At 34.0% G+C, this 18,074-nt stretch overlaps 1 protein-coding gene across 13 annotated transcripts in view; it reads right to left on the bottom strand.

Annotated features, from left to right (window-relative positions):
* Positions 1-18,074, bottom strand: part of LOC114654283 (myocyte-specific enhancer factor 2C) — a 187,273-nt gene that overhangs the window by 102,743 nt on the left and 66,456 nt on the right. The window lies entirely within an intron of this gene.

Below are 18,074 nucleotides of genomic sequence, written 5' to 3'. Positions count from 1 at the left end.
GAAATAACAGAATTTTGTACAGGTGATAAAATAAAACTTAATTTCTACAGTTCTTTTCTTGACCCGCTCTGTGCTCTCAGACATAATCATTTGTATGCTTTTAAGCAAAATGATGGAATTACACAGTACATCATTATTCTGAGTTATACTAAACTCTCTTGTTTTTCCATATATCAGTGAAATTCTTATGATTATAAATATGTGGAATTTTACATAAAATCACAGTAGACTCATCTGACTTAATTTAAGTTTATGTTCGATTTATTCTTATACAGCACACTTCCATTTTCGTGGCTAAAAACCACCTTTCTTCTTGTTAGCAGCACTGTTATCATTTCTTAAATCCATATTATGACGATTTAAGTCTACATGTAAATGATTACTTATTGGTTGACAATACTGTTCTCATTTGTTGACCGATATAGCAATATTTACTGAATAATTTATACAGCTTCTTAAAATTCACCAGATTAAAAAATACAGTATTTAAGATTACATTTAAAAACTGAGCTAATATGTACTCCCACAGAGGTCTAACATGCATTAAATCTATTTACATCGTTCAATAAAAGATTTTATAAAATTAATTTTATTATAGGTGAAATCCTTGCATGTTCCATAAAACGTTTTTTTTACGGGTATTGAAGGACTCAAGAACTGCAAATCGCATACCTTCATGACAATGCTGGATTGGGTTGTCTTATTTTTTAAGACAGTTCATTTGTCCAATGTAAACAATAAATCAATTAAATGATAAAACAAATATACATTAAAAGGCATCAAGTGTAAATTTAATAACCTGTTAACATAGCATAATTTCCCCCAAAAGATTCCAAACATCGACAGTCCCCAAGGGAGGAAGGCAGATGGTCAGTTACAGTAAAGAGTGATAGAGTAAATACTCAAAAAAGTAAATATTAAAAATGTAGGGATGTTTTAATTATACAATTACAATATACTACAAATTATACTTTTAGCATTTAAAGAAAAATATGAGAAATTGTACTTGTGTATTTTTTTTTGTTTCAAAAAACACCACCTGTAATCAGTTTTACTTTTCTGTGTTGGAAATAAGTGCACTTTGCAATTAATGCATGCAGCCAATGTTTCTTTCTAATAACACCTTCCGCTTAAAATATACTTGGTTAAAAATAGCTTAGGGCCGCTAAGAAATTTTCTACACATGAGAAAACTCAAAGTTTTTGAAGACAAATCAGTCACATTATTCATCATATACTAAGGAACACACCTAGTACTATCTAAATTATCAAAAGCAAAAATACAGCTCTTAAGGCTGTTTAATGTAAAGCTCCACTGGTATACATCACTTAAATAGGTCTTCCAATCCAATGAGAAAAAAAAAACAAATACATGAGATCAAGTTAAACATTACTGTTTTCCATAACTTCAAGCATATGCATACTTTGAACAAACTAACAAATCTCAATTTGTTAATCAGGAAAAAAATATTGATTGTAAATAAATCATCAGCAATCCTCACCTTCATGCCCTGTCCAATCCAAGTGCACATAAGCTAATGTTCCAGAATTCTCATAAACTGCTTGTCTTGTCTCTCTGTTGTACAATTTTACAATACTCTAACTGTGAGCATATCATTCTGTACCTTTTTTTCCCACAATATTGGCAGATTCCATCAGCATCTTACATAACTAAGCTGACGCAATATCTATTTATCCCTGATCTGAACACCAGTTAAGTGAAAAAAAAACACATAATATGTTAATAACTATGCTTTAAATATGTTAAAAACTATGCTTAATCTTTATTTCAAAAGTACAATAGTAGAAGGTAACAACTTTTAATTTATCAAATGTGCTAAACTAGCACATTGCACATAACACTATGCACTTAATCAGTTCATTGAGCTTTTTCTTTATAACGTATGAAGCATAAACAAAACATTACATTAACTCAGAAAAAAATAAAATGCCTTTCTTTATGTAGGTACATATGTTTAAAAATGCAAAAGATGTTCTAAAGTACACATTTTAAAAAAACTATCAAATGTCAATAAAAATATTGTACATAGTAATGCATTATGGTCTTACCTCTCATAACAACAACAACTACAAAAAAACTGCAAATAGCCAGCACACATGTGAGACTAAACAGAAGCTAAAGGGCTTTCTCTGGAACTGTAAGCTAATACACTAATCCGTACAAAATGCATATGGAACAATTAGGTTTTCCTTTCTTTGAATTGAACCTGATGGCACGATCGGCTTACTACGCCACACTCGTCAAAGCTGCTGCTCACTGAGTCGGGTGGAAGGTCAGTGTGGATAGCTTATTGGAGTTGTAACAGAGTTAGCTAGGAGCAGAGCTTCTTTAAAGGTCAGGATCCTTCTGGGGGTATTTAAGCAGGATAGACCCACTCAGCAGCAAGAAGCTCGTTCTTAAGGAATTGAAGAGCTGTTTGAGAATTAGCTAAAGGGCTATTCATCCTGGCTAGAAAGCTGACCTGACTTTACAAGAGTGTTCTTTTGAAAAAAAGATATAAAATGAATAAATATTGATCATTAGTTTGAGGTATTCATAGCCTGGGTAATAACAAGACTCATGGAAGCACAAGTATAAAATAATATAAAATAAAATAACAGATGAAAATGCTCTCTATAAGAGCTGAATAAAAACAGTTTGAAAACCTGTATCAACAAAAACCAATGATATTTTAAGCCAAATGTTAAAAAAAAAATCAACATGTATCTCATTGAAGAAAGAAAATGTATCAGAATGAACAATCTTACCTCAAAAAATCTCATTATAGAACTTTATATTATATATTACATATTGAAATTATATGTTTTTAACATATTGCAAAATGCTACCCTGCTTTCGTGGAGTTTATTGTGACTTAACATTTACTTAAATGTCGTTTATTAATACAACAGAGACGACTGCCTTTTTGTTTCTCTTTTCTTCCACTTAAGGATTTAACCTTAATAGATCATACAGTGATTGATTAGACTGAGGCTTGGTTGTTTTTCTTGCAACTTTACTAGGTCATTATCCTGACTCACATGAATTTCTTTCTTTTAGACATCTGCAATGAATTTGCTACCAACATCCACTTGAAACAATGACAGTGAAAAACATTTATACCACTATGAAAAAAGTAGTTTGAGGATAAAAACAGTTTTTGATAAAATACTTTAGAATCGTAACAGTGCAGCAGGACTTTTGTAAAAAAAAAAAAAAAAAAATATCACTACTGTTTTTTTTTAATTCAATTTATTATATTTTAATACAGCTAGGTATCTAATAAATGAGAAATTATTAATACTTATTTGCTGCATTTGTTACTGAACTTCATGTTCATCATTGACAGACATTCTTAAATTAAGAAAGAGGTTAGATATGGTGTATCTAATGTCATTATGGCAAATAGCTCTGAATATCCGGTATACTTTCGACTGTGTCTGCTTTGGTAAGATATGGGTACTGGCGTGCAGCTATCAACCAGCTGTTCAATGCAAGTCCATGTGACTCTGAAAGTGTGACCTAAACCCTATAAGCTTATGTATTTTCTTTGTAGTTTATGTTGGTTTTTAAATTATTTGCTCTAAATATAGGCATAATTTAATACAGGGTTAAGAGGATAAAGGAAAATGCATGCTTGTATTTGACATTTTGCTATGCTGTCAGCAAGGCTTTTTGACAGACAAATGTCATTTTCTCTCCATGCTAGAAGAAAAATAAAACATCCAAAGACAAGAAAAACTGAACTTTGCAGTATTTTTATTAAAATAAAAATAATACAAAACCACTATGGTGGGCTGGCACCCTGCCTGGGGTTTGTTTCCTGCCTTGCACCCTGTGTTGACTGGGATTGGCTCTAGCAGACCCCCGTGACCCTGTAGTTAGGATATAGCGGGTTGGATAATGGATGGATGGATGGAAAATACAAAACCAGTAGAAAACTATATTTGAGTATTCACAAAGACATTTTTGGTAAGATTCACAAAAAAGTATGGAATAGTATGTGGTGTACATTATATAAACTGTCAGTAAAGAAAGTGACACAAAAGTAAAAGTGTTTCATGGTGTGTGTATCACTATTAAACAATGTAATAAAAATAAAAATAAAACAATGTTGTTATTATTATCTCATATTATACAAATGTGAGTTTTTTGTGGATTTAGTAATACTAGATGGGTAGAAACAGAAAAAAAGTATCATAAAAGTAAGAAAATAGCTTTAAAAATCCTTAAATTTGAGAATTACTGTAGCTTGAAAAACATGACATTTTTAGTATATGTAGACAGCCTGTTAATGTCAAACCATTTTAATGAAAAAGGAAAGAAAAATGTTTATGATTTATGATATAAGGTAGAAACATGGTATTATATTCCCAGATGAATGTATTCATCTACCCCTTTTCTGAGTTTACGTTTCAGGTAAGAGGGATCACATGGTGCTTAAGCCTACAACAATATCAACACTAGATTCAACATACAGTAAAATAGGATGGCATGCATCAATAACACATTTCCAGTTTATATGCACTATACATCACTGTCTAGCTAGCTAGCTAGCTAGCTAGATAGATAGATAGTGGGGAACACGTAATTATGGGAAATCCTTGTCAGATTTTACTTGCTTTGTTTCATTTTACTTTGAATTCCTCCTGTTAGTCTTCTTTACTGTGACATGTCTGTGCTTCATTCTCTGTTTGCCTTCTGGAAGTGGTGGATGTGGCACAGCTCAAGAATATTGCTCACATGTTGGATTCCTTCGGTCTGCCTATGATTCACTGTTCTGTTAATAAAACTGTGACTAAGAAAATACTTTAAATTGTGTGAGTATGCATCTGTGTTATTACAGTATAGTGGCGACAGCGTGTGTTATGGGTGCTGCACACTTGCGTTTTTGGCACTGGAATTATAACAGCACATGCTATCACAATAAAGCTGCACCTCTTCGACCTACAAAATTATATGCAATGAATTATTTGATATTTGAGAAACCAACAAAAGTTTTTTGATCTTTCAGTAAAGCTGAAATTACTAAAACAAGAATGAGTTCATTATTCTTTACAAATTGTGAGCTTGCCTCAATATCAATTATAAAAAGAGGAACTTTTAATGGGCAATCTGCTGAGCATTTTACAGTTTGGCAGAAGCTTTCTATGCTGACAGAAGGAAGATTTAAGTCCAAAGTAGGAAGTACATCCATTGGATGAGTTTTGCAGAGCTTCTTGTAAGTCCAATGCTTACCATTTACTCAGACTAGCCTGACAGAATGACAGGAAACATGCATACAGTGGTCACGGAAGGATGTGACATCAGAAACCACAAACAACAAAAGGTGTAAAGGTGCTTCCTTCCCTAAACTGTTCCAGAAAGTGCAAAATGGGAACCAAAACTCTCCCACTTCCTTCTCCAGACTAGAAACTGTCTGCTTCGATTAGGCTACAGAGTCCTTTAACTGTCTTACTCTGATAATTATCCAAAGGAGGGTTTAAATTGAAAGAGCTCTGCCAAAACAGTATTATTATCACTGTTTTGTCGTAGTTATTTATAAATGGGTAATATTTTCCTATCACAAACACATTTTTTCACTTAGTGCAAAACTAACTTTAATAAAAGCATGTCTTTCTGGCAGCACAGTTACTATCCAAGATTTTGACAGATTCTTGTGTCTTACACCTCATCGTTGCTCGTTTATCAGCTTTTCTTCTTACATTTCTTGGTCTATAGGGTATTTAGGACTAGTTCTGACAAAACAGTTAGCCTGGCTCATACTTACTAGCAACAGAAAATAAATCCCTTGTTTAAGGAATGGACATTTGTGCTTGAGCATCAGAACAGAAATACATGTAGCCATCTTATGAGAACAGAAAAGAAGAACATACCAAAAAACATGAAATCTACTTAGACTTCGCAGAATTTGTGATTTTAATGGCCTTTTATAAATAAAAAGCCAGCTGCAAAATAAAATTTGGTTTTCCTTTACAGAATTTGTGCCCACATAGAACTGACTACTGACTATAATGTATTTTTGAAAAGGGGGAGACAGTACTAAATATGTTTTTTCTATTAAGTCTGATCATTTAAAAGTATTTTACTGTGTCACAACTTCACAGACGTGTTTATACAGTATTGATAAGAACACTGAAAGTCATTAAAAGAAGCCATCTTTACATAAAGTCAGCAACTGGCAAGAGACAGAGAAATATAAAAAGACTGGATTTGAGAAGACTTTATACATCTAATGCACTGAATGCACAGCATATGAAAACACTGTGCGCAAAATGCAGTTCAGCTCATCAGCTGGAATGCATTTTCTGTTATTGGGTCCATTTTAGTTTATTTGAAAATCCCAAAGGAATACAAAGGAAAACAAATCCACATTCCAATTACTATAATGAACAAATCTAGTCTTCACAGGCCAGATAACTGATAATTTAGCGTACTTTATATACTGTTCGTTTTTCTGAAGTGGTCACTGGGTGGTATAAATATAAGTAACGCGCTAGCTGCTTTGTCATTTATTCTTGATCACCAGTTGCTCCCTACTGCATATCTTATTGCCTCACTACCACTTGTCTCCATGCACAAGGGAATGTTACCTTTGTAGGTAGTATTCTACGTAGGTTCAGAAAAAACAATAATCATCACAAATAAAAAAAAAAAAAAAAAACTACAGGAGTCATTTTTATGAGCTGCCTCAAGCTTGGCTATCCCGTCAAAGAAAATCATAAATTGAAAAAATAATAATGAAATGGTAAGGAAATTTAACATGGCATAATGATTGAGGACAAGTCCCTTGAAAAATATTTCCAACCATCTGTAATTGACAGCTTTACTGAGATAAATACTATAGCTAAACAGCAAAAAATAAATAAAACAGTATGATATCTTTATTTCTCGTACATTTAAGCCTCACAACTCCAGTCTAGAGAAATGCAAAATAGTAAAGAAAACAGCGTGCACATTTTTTTATCATTGTCATCCCATACCCACTCAACAAAACAACTCATGAACAAATATATAGACATTGAAAATATTACATAAGGCTGCACCAGAACAAAAGATTATAGTATCTGAAAAGGATAAAAAGAACAGAGGTGTCTCTCAGTACTTCAATAGGAAGCTAGCTCTGCAGTATTGTGCTCCACCAGTTTTCTTTCTTGCCCTTGCACAAAGACAGTAATGTGCTTTATGAAGCATCTACAGTTTCTTTGACTCTCATGCACTCAAATACATGCATGTACTGTATATTCAGACAGAAGTATCCCTTTAAACTATACTAAGCCTTAGGAAAGCACCTTCTATTTAGCTGGTAATATCCTTCTGTGTTGTACATGAAACAGAATGAGCGGTACTCTGCTCCAAAGCTGTGTAGGCAGTGAGCCTTTTATCATTTCAAGTCTTAGTCATCGTTTTTACATTTCAGTCACCTAAATGCCCCAAGACTTTGATGTATAAATCACACTCTGAATGACGTTTTTCGTTATCCTCTTTGTAAATGCATTTGAAAGGAAAAAGGATAGATCTAGGTATAAAAAGACATCATATAAAAAAAGAAGTTTGATTTTTATTTAGGAAGCCAATAGACTAAATCCTTATTATATGTAAAATATGCCATAGAGAAAGACTCTGTTTTTACTTAAAGGGACAAAATATTCTTGCCTTTTTCTTTTACGTTCTCATAACACATTTCTACTTTTATTAATGCTCATCTCATCTTCCACAAGAAAAAAAAAATCTTTTAGTAATATGGCTGAGTTCCAATAAAATTAATAATGTGGCAAATTTGAAAAATCATACTATACAACTGCAGCAGTTAGACATATTAAGAAATGAATCATAAAGGTCTACAATGTAATTAAATATTTAATTGGCTCCTTTAAGCCTCTCTCCATATGCGTAATTTGTACAGGAATCTGTGCTTTTCAAAGAAAGATGGTAAAGTGTGTAGTTAAAACTCTTAAAAAAAAACATAAAATGCAACTAGGAATCAATAATCAACCTGCATTCAAGAATCAGGTATATATGTATGTATGATCAAGTTTCAAAAAGACCCCTGATTTATTTGACCTTTGCCATAAACCGTTTAGGGACTCCATGCTAGTATGCAGCATATACAGTATGTAGCAGTAAAGTCCTTTTCAAAACAACAGTAGGAGTACATATGAGAACTCAGAAAAATGCTTCCTGGAATATGCTCATTTTTTGCATTGTTCATGTTAGGGTTAGGTTGCAGTTACACACTGAAGTCCTATCATTTAATTAATATAAAAAACCTTGGCCAAGACTCCAGATTATCACAGGGCACCCTTATACACCCCCACTCACTCCCACTGAGCCATTTTATAGTAGCATGTGAAAAATGGAATACCCAGGGGAAAACCAATGGAGACCTGGGAGAGAATGTGCAAACTCCACAAAGACCTGGTCTCTAAATTTGTGAAACAGCAGTGCTGCTAGCCACTATGTGACTAGAGTGCCCTCATTTAAATATATTCAATTAAAAACTGTAGCAAGATTTCTTTTGGCTCTGCTTTTGCTGACAAAGCTAACATGACTTTTTAAATTCCAAAAAAATGTACTGCCTTATTCCAAATTAAATTTGTCGCCTGCTGATTGCTGATGTATATAACCACAGTCTTATTTTGTTGAGAACTAGCATACAGAATTTTTTCAAAATTTAAATCATCAACTTCTAAACACACCTTCTTTTTGAAGACCATCCTTATTTTTTATTAAGCCCCAAATAACTGATCAATGTTAATTACGTATTTACAGTTCAAATGCAGGAAAAATAATAAATGAATGTATTGACCGCACACATCAAAAACTAGCAAGAACCATTTAGATGGTTGCACTTATAATAGACTGTACTATGATTATGAAAAATTAAATACTTAAAATTGATGGATTGAGGCATTTATATTTAACAATGTCTAAAAGCATAAAGCAATGTATTTTCTGAAACCCATTTTAATATGTAAAAGTAGATGTACAGTATTTCTTCAGTAAGTAATACACCCTATTATGGAGCAACAGTTGACAAAATGTAATATATTACATATTGCCTGGTATCATATGGAAACCAGCCTGACTGCTGGTCTTCTGACTTTAGGGAAAGGGAAAACTAAAAACACCAACTGACTACCATGAAATATAAATACACTTTTAATACACAAAGCATTCCAGTCTGAATTAGGACTCGAGATATAAAACACATTAAGGCAATAACATGATAATGGCAGTGGTTTAAGAAATGTGATGTCATCCACTAACACAGGTATACATAGAAAGCATTATTTCAATTTTTAAAGTGATTTTTATATATTATTGGGAGCAGAAATCAAAAATGAAAAACATTTTTCTCCAACAGATAATATTTTTTTCACAAAACATTTTTCAGCTGTTAATTTTATGTTTTTGAATTATAATTAATCAATATTTTATTTTAATGATAATTTGAATTTAATATTTTCCTATGTATAAAACAAAAATTATTTTATTTGATTACAAGGTCACAATATAGCTAGAATTGAACACAGTGATGAGTCAGGAGCCTGCAGCGACATGTGAAGCCATTAGAAGTCCATGTTTTCTCTGTGAGTGAGACAGTAGAGCAAAGAATTTACGTTTGGTTCAGAACCAATGGCCAGCCAGAAAAAAAGCTACAGCCTGGTACCAAAAGTATCATCAGACTTTACATAGTGGATCCAGATAAAGTGCTGCTACCACCGTTTCATAATAAACCTTATCATTGGTTTAATAAAGTAGCTTGTCAAAGCATTATCAAAAGATGGATACTGTTTTATGTGGTTCTGCCAAACATTTCTGGGTTTGTCCGAGTCTAAATTGATACAAAATGTGATGGTGCGGTGAACAAACTGAAAAGAAAAGCTTTCGTATCACTCAAAGAAGTAATCTGTATGTTTAGGTAACAATAAGGATCCAAAAGAAATATAAAGAAATTGTGAAAAATGTAGTGGTTAACTTTAAAGAATTCTGTTGCCAACATGAGTCTAAAATTTCAATTTTGCATTTGCATTTTCCGCAAAAAAAACTTGTAGCGGTGAGTGAATAGCAGGATGAGAGATTCTAGATGGATATAAGGTACATTTAAGAAAGTTATGGAGGTAGCATGTTCTCTGGGTATTGATGATGATTTTGTTTAGTTACTCTAATATACTATCACAAACCAAAGATTTGCTTTTTAGTTTAGCCTGCAACTTTAAGTTTCCCCAGTATAGATGAATATTGGATTTAGTGTGTTTGATTATGCTCTCTAACAGGCAGAATGCCCTTGAAGATTGGTTCCTGCCTATAGGGATACACACCTTGTAAACCTGTCCTAGAAAAAGCAGATTTAGAAAATGTACAAATAGATGTTTTATGTGGTGAAAGACGTATAGGGACTTTCTTTTTATGGATAGTGGACAAAACATATTTATTAAAAACTACTGATTTAGTTTTATAGATGCATATTGATTGAACTCCATCAAACTTCTCTGGACCCTGCACACACCAACTGTGTCTTTCAAGTGTAAAATAAAACAGAATTTAAGTTTGCCCATTTACAAGTAAAATTATGTGTAGAACAAATAAGCAATGGAAAAATAAAATATGCTATGGTGATGAGGGACATTGTAAGCATTTTCCTGGACTTTTTTTTTTATAGTTTGTATTTATGAATGCTGCATCAGTGTCTAACAAACCATTCTGCTATGGTGAAGTGAGGTTACTTATAACAGCGTTAGCTAAATGCGCTACACAATGCTTCATTTAGCTCAGGTAAGCAGGATGCCTGCGTGTCCACTCTGAAACTAAAGCTAAAGCATGAGAGCCAGGGTTTGATCTCACCTGGGAGGCAATTTGTGGTGGACAAAAACATAAACCCAAACTTTTTAGATCTCTTTTACAGATTGCCAGAGAACCAAGAATATCATTACTGAGTGTGATAAATTAACACCAGATTCAATAGGAGTATCTGTTGATGTATGACAATACTAGAGGTTTAGACTTTAGCTCAGCTGGTTATTAGGCTTCTGTATCTTTTTACTCATGTCTTGCAAGTATAACAATAGTCCAAGGTGCTTTGTTGACTAATTATTCTGGTACACTTCAAAATGAAAGTTTACTGTGTTGCAAAATGAAAAAGAGATCTTGCTTTTGAGGTACACATATTTATAAACAAATTAAAAATAAACCTCTGCTAGCCATATCAGTTCCACTTTTGAAAATTCTGCCTTTATGTCAACAAACCCGGTATTTAAGCATTTCAAATGGTAGATTTAGGAAGTCTCTGTAAGTGCTGAGAGACTGACAAGCACTCCTTGAAATAAGCATGGCATTTCTATTTAAAAGTATCACTGAACTGCTTTATCAGTATCTTTTTGAGATCTGTCAGAATAACCTTCTTTTCCATTGCTGTTCAGGTAGCAAGGCATCTACAAACAACACAGGCTTTATGACTTGTGTGACAGCAGACACGGTACAAAGAGTATCCAGGCATTAAAGGGATGCATTTTATTAAAGTGCTACGGACTGACCAATGGTACAAGCTGGCTTTCAGTGAGCTCATTGTTTAAGTGGTCTGTATCCATGTTCATGCTAGCAAATGCTTATGTTAGATCTAGGGTTTCATTCAAAGCCTTGTAAATATAAAAACGTACCAAACTTTAACTGGTGCTTACATAAAGTGAAACAATGAAAGAAGTTTTAGCACCAATGTTGAAAAGGCTCTGCTTGACTATTTTAAAACTCTTAATTCTAGCACATCATCAAGAGAAAAAAATAAATAAATAAAAAAGTCTGAAAGTGACAAAGTGACACTGTTTCTACTTTTGTCTCTTTAGCAGACAGCTGCAAGTCTGCAGTTTAGTGGTGGCAAGGGAAATGTATCAATCAAAACAGTAAAGGTGACAGCTGAGAACTCAGTTCTGGCCCTGTCACAAAAAATTCCCAAGGACAAAAAAGGAATGATACTTCATGACAACTGGCTTGAAGACCACTACTCTAAGCCTCATTCTAAAACAATAGGGAAGCGCTAATTAGTTTAATTGGTTTTATGTCATTTTTTTTTCACTTTATTAAATTAAGAATATATATGCGCTATGTGTTTGTAATACTCTACTGTAATGAAATCATCATACGAGATGAAGAAAAAGGTATAATACAATGCTTCAACAACTATAATTCATCATACTGATTGTATTGGTCTTTTCATCTGCATCATTACAACAAAACACAAAGCTGTTACCATCACTGTATGGGTAATAAAAACATGTATTGTGTGGAGTATCACACAGCAAATAATCACTTCCAGCATCCAAAGAAAATGAAAAAGAATTATTGGTTGGAACAACTATAATCATGCCTATAATCAAAATCAAAAATAAAACATTCCATTATTGGAATCTCTTTGTCATTAAAAAAAGTACAGAATATAGTTTAACCATAAATACAAGGAATGTGGTAAATAAAAAAAAATAAATAAATAAAAAAAAAGCAAGTGCAGTTTGAACTCTGGCCCTTTCATTGCTGCTGCTGACTCAGAGTTCATGCCTTTTACATAAGAATTTTAACCGACATATCGTCAGTATTGAATCTGCATATTTTGCCTGTGTTCATGTAAGCTACCACCTAGTTTTTGTACTCTTGTCACTATCTACAGATATCATGTAATGTTCATTGCCCCATACTGTGCTCTACAGTGCAATCTCTTTCCCTTATCCATAATCCTGCATTGTTCACTAGCGTCATCTTGAAAATGAGTCAATAGGCTTGTGAAAAGTGTTGGACAATATGGAAAATTTGCAGACAGAAATCCAAACCTTTATTGTCTTTTCTTTATGCTGTTTCTGTATACTACTCACATACACAGACATTTTGCCAAATGTTTGCTGTAACATTGTTCATTCCTACTTTAAGTAAAATACTTTATTCTGTTTTAAATTGCCTTGTGAACTATATTACTCATGCAGGATTATCAGTATGTAACCCATTGTCTAGTATTATGGCCAAATGTAATCTTTACATTTCAAATAAATAGTTTGGAAACATAAAGGAATCAGGAACTAGTAAGCTATGATTTGATGAATGTAAACTCTTTATGTTATATTATTGCTTGATATTTTTGCTTGATTTGATTAAACGTTTACTTTCTAAAATGTGAATGCAGGGAAGGAGCTGAAAGCAGTGACATCTGTTACTTTTTTAATCCTTTATTAATAAAACAAGTACTATATAATGTTTGCTACATATGTACAGCAGTAATGTTACTGGTGTCCTATACTGGTATCTCATCTAACAACACAAATGTTTCCCTTTACATAAGCACTGCCACACTCAAATTTGTTATCTAAGAAAAATCTAAGAAAAAAAATCCTGTATGATTTTAGAATAAAGTTCAATACAGTACCTCTTCTGCAAAACAAGGTCATCATCTGTAAATTTTGTTTCATAAATGCCCTTCTTTAGATTATAAAAGCAGTTCTTTATTCTTAAATGGATGTTTCCAACCTTCTTCGTTTATCACACAAATAATACAATAACAGCATTATATCTCTGACTGTCATCAATAAGGCTGCCTTGTTTGGGGAAAAGCTTTCATATTAAGTTAAGGATGTATCCGTACTCTGCGGGTTCTACCAAGATCTCAGTCAGCAACACACGTTTTCTCAGAAGATACATGTGATCACACCCTCTTGGAAAACTATAGCAATTGTACTATATGGAAGAACACATCATGACAACCATAATAACAGGAGGGTGGAATGGTCTAACACTATACACAGAATATATAATAATGCAGCTGAAAAATGTAATGCTTTAAAACAAGTGGAATTACCAAAGTGTTTAGCATTCTATGCCCTACAAAACAGTTATGTAACAGCAGCATCTTGAATGCTTCAGAGTTCCAAAATGCTTAAGTTCAAATCCCAACTTGGACATTCTCTTGCGGATTAAGCAGGGACTCTCAGTTACACCAAGGCAAGCACTTGCTCAATGCTAATGACTGTGCCCTAAAATCAACTGCTGTACTATGCGGAGACAATTTAAATTATGCATCCATTTCTGTGTGTCCAGGAAATAGAGAGAGAGAGGTTAGGAGCATGTGCTTATACAGCGCACTGCCGCACCCACCACATGACAAATCAAATCAGGTTCCCCAGATTGGGACCCGAGTGCAGCCATGTGATGGGTGACACCTCAGCACCACACTAGTTCAGATGGAATGGAACAGCATGAGGTTTTTTATGGTGGCCGGAGTGCCAATAGATGAATAGATATTCCTTCTTCCGAAAAAAATGTCTTTCACTGCACGTTCCTTTTTACATCTAACTTTATTTAATTTATACTGCACATTTTATACAATATTGTACATATACGCTCACTAGCCACTATTAGGTACAGTACATCTGTTCAACTGCTTGTTAACATTAATATCTAATTAGCCAATCACATGGCACCAACTCAATGCATTTAGGCAGAATGGGGAGGAAAGGTGACTTAAGTGACTTTGAACGTGGCATGGATGTTGGTGCCAGTTGGGCTGGTTTGAGTATTTCAGAAACTGGTGATCTACTGGAATTTCACACACAACCAACTCTAGAGTTTACATAGAAAGGTCCAAGAAAGGGAAAATATCCAGTGAGTGGCAGTTGTCTGGGTGAAAATGCCTTGTTGATGCCAGAGGTCTGAGGAGAATAGCCAGACTGGTTTGAGATGACTGAAAGGCAACAGTAACTCAAATATCCACTCATTACAACTGACATATAAAGAAATGCATCTCTGAATGCACAACACGTAGAACCTTGAAGCAAATGGACTACAGCAGTAAGTGACCACACCGTGTGCCACTCCTGTCAGCTAACACCCGGCAGCTGAGGCAACAATTTGCATGGGCACACCAAAATTGGAAAATAGAAGACTGGAAAAACATTGATCTGATGAGTCTCAATTTCTGCTGTGACATTCAGATGGTAGGTTCAGAATTTGGTATCAACAACATGAAAGCGTGGATCCATCCTGCCTTGTATCAGTGGTTCAGGCTGGTGGTGGTGGTGTAATGCTGTGGGGGGTATTTTCATGGCACACTTTGAGCCCCTTAGTACAAACTGAGTATTGTTTAAATGCCACAGCCTACCAGAGTACTGATGCCGACCATGCCCATCCCTTTATGACCACAGTGTACACATTTCCTAATTGGCTATTTCCATCAGGATAACGCACCATGTCAGAAAGCCCAAATCTTCTCAAACTGGTTTCTTGAACATGACAATGAGTTCACTGTACTCAAATGGCCTTCACATTCACCAGACCTCAATCCAACAGAGCACCTTTGGGATGTGGTGGAATGGAAGATTCGCATCATGGATGTGCAGCCGACAAATCTAGAGCAACTGCATGATGTTTTCATGTCAATATGGACCAAAATCCCAGAGGAATATTTCCAGCACCTTGGTGAATCTATGCCACTGAGAATTACGGAAATTCTGAGGCAAAAGGGGGTCCAACCTAGTACTAGCAAAGTGTACCTAATAAGTGGCTGGTGAGTGTACATTCTATAAGAAACAAACTCAAAAAAGCTGTAGATATTCTTCAGGTCTTTCCAATGTATGCCCAAATGCTTGATTCCATACTGGAATAACCAGGTTTGTAAAACAAATGAATGAGTGCTGTGTAAAAATTTTGATGTGTGGCATGTTCCTATTTCTGAATATTTTCACACTTAGCAATATGGACTTCATAAGACAAACCAATGTCTTTTGAAGCATTGTATTTGGTACTTATTACTTCCATAATGCTGCCAATTTTGTAAGTCAATATAGTATAATACAAATACAAAGAAATCATTAAAATTATTTGAAAGCTGGAGACATATCTAAACTTAATGGTACCGTATGTAACTATTTTACCAAAAAAAAAAAAAACTATTGAAAAGAGCGTCACTTGACTCATAATAGGCAAACTGTGATGCCCATGACTAACCTTATAACCATATGTTATGTCTGATAACTAAAAGTACAGTTATAGGTATATTTTTTCTTGCTTCTAAAGTAATTTTACTTAATAACATGCTACCTCCTATGATTAAAAAAAAGATGTATCTAGTTTTAGAAACAGTACGTACTGTTATAAACAATATATAGAGTAACACCCTGCCACATGCTAAATAATGTATTTTACTTATACAACCAGTATAAAATCAAATACAAACACAATTAAACAATCCACAATGCACTACTGCCATTTTCTATCACACAAAAATATGATTCCTTACAACTGATTGCATCAAAGTAAAAACTATGCACACAATCCACACATGATAAGATTAAGTGTCACCAACTTTTTAAATGATGATTTCATCACTTCTTCTAATGATTTAAACTGCAAGATGTGAGATAGCATGGGATTAAATACCACAAAGGTAAACCCCTAAAATGTTTGCTAGCTCACAAAAAACCACTATCTCACATCACAGTTCTCTACCAAGTTCCAGGTGCAACCACTGCTGTGATGTTCCAAAGATTTTAGAAATATAAACCAAGCTTCATGAAGCTCTAATTATGTATCTTTCACAAAGCCAAAGCAAAAGTCTTTTGCCTACTGTCATGTCTATGCAGACATGAGATCAAGGGTGCAAAACCCATATTTTCCCATATTCATTAAGATGACCACTTCAAACACTTTAAACATAGGGTATATTCATTTCCTATAAATAGACACAGATGGCTACATAATAATAGTACTGAGATCACGCCAAGGTAAAAGTTTCTTTTCATTTCAGTAAATATATTTCTAGGATATTAGGCAGAATAACATTATTTGTCAGTCAAAAGAAAGTTATTTAACATTAATGAAGGCATTTTCACGGGTTTGAGAATATGACATTATCTAGCAGTCAGTACTTGTAGAGCTATCATATGTTTGCAGTTTTGTAAATGTGTGCTACCTGCCAGCATGTAAACTTACTGTACATAATGTAAAACAGAAGCATTCAGAGGGATTGTCACCCAGCACACGTCTTCTCAGTTCATGGCTAGTCGATTCTCTGATTACTTCATCTCACATTTCCAGCATTCTAATCAGCCTAATTAAAGCTTTGTTCATTTCTAAATCTCAGATGACAATTTGTTTAACTCTACCCCACAGCGTTCCTGTGAAAAAGAGAATTAAATTTGATCTTCTGACAGCAATTATTAAATGTTCCCAACTGACCCCAATTAAGCCACAAGGCTTACAGGCCTCCAAAACCCACTTCAGTTTTTACGACTGTGATTCTTATCCTGTGGCGCTAAATATTCCCCCCATATCTTTCTTCTAACGTGTGATTCTCCTGTATTTCATTATACTACTGTAATTGCACACTGAAAGTCTTGTGAAAATAAACTATATAATTTTCAGTTGGTAGCTAATAAGGTGAGGCAGATGCAACAGATGAAAGTGAATACATGCTGCTTAAGAGACTCTTCAGCTTAATATCGAACCATTTTAGAGCCTGCAGAACCAATTTTAGTTGATTGGCAATTTAGAGCTGATAAATTCTCACATAAATATATAAAGTACTTGTTTACACTGCATATCTGGAAATATTTCACCTTTCATTAAGACTAATGCCATTTTTAAATCTATTGGGAAGGCATTATATTAAGTTCCTGAACTGGATTAAACAGGCCTAAAAAGGATGGATAGGTGAATGTATGGGAAGGTATAAGTGATCATTTACAGAAACTTTAAAATATACAAATACTGTATTTTAAAATAATTCTGAAAGTAGGGCAACTCAATCCCTTTTTATTCTGAATACCCTTCACAGCAATAAATAAATAAATAAAATAATTTACTGTACGTCCTGAAGGGTCTGTGTTCACCCAAATCATCTCCGTAGTACCAAGCTTCAAACTTGCATTACCAGAGCATAACAAATTGAGTTAACCTTTCCTAACCTTAATTTCTGCTCTAATTTTTTTCACATATGCTCAAAATGGTATTATGCTATAAAACAAAGTTCCATTGCCTTAGAAGGAAGCTGCATTAATAAATCAGGCTGGTAGCTCATAGATATAGTAAATGCACAACGC

Source organism: Erpetoichthys calabaricus, chromosome 7 (assembly GCF_900747795.2).
Source record: "Erpetoichthys calabaricus chromosome 7, fErpCal1.3, whole genome shotgun sequence".
Classification (NCBI taxonomy): Eukaryota; Metazoa; Chordata; class Cladistia; order Polypteriformes; family Polypteridae; genus Erpetoichthys; species Erpetoichthys calabaricus.
Note: the sequence above shows the minus strand (reverse complement) of the source record. Positions and strands in the feature narration are given on the sequence as shown.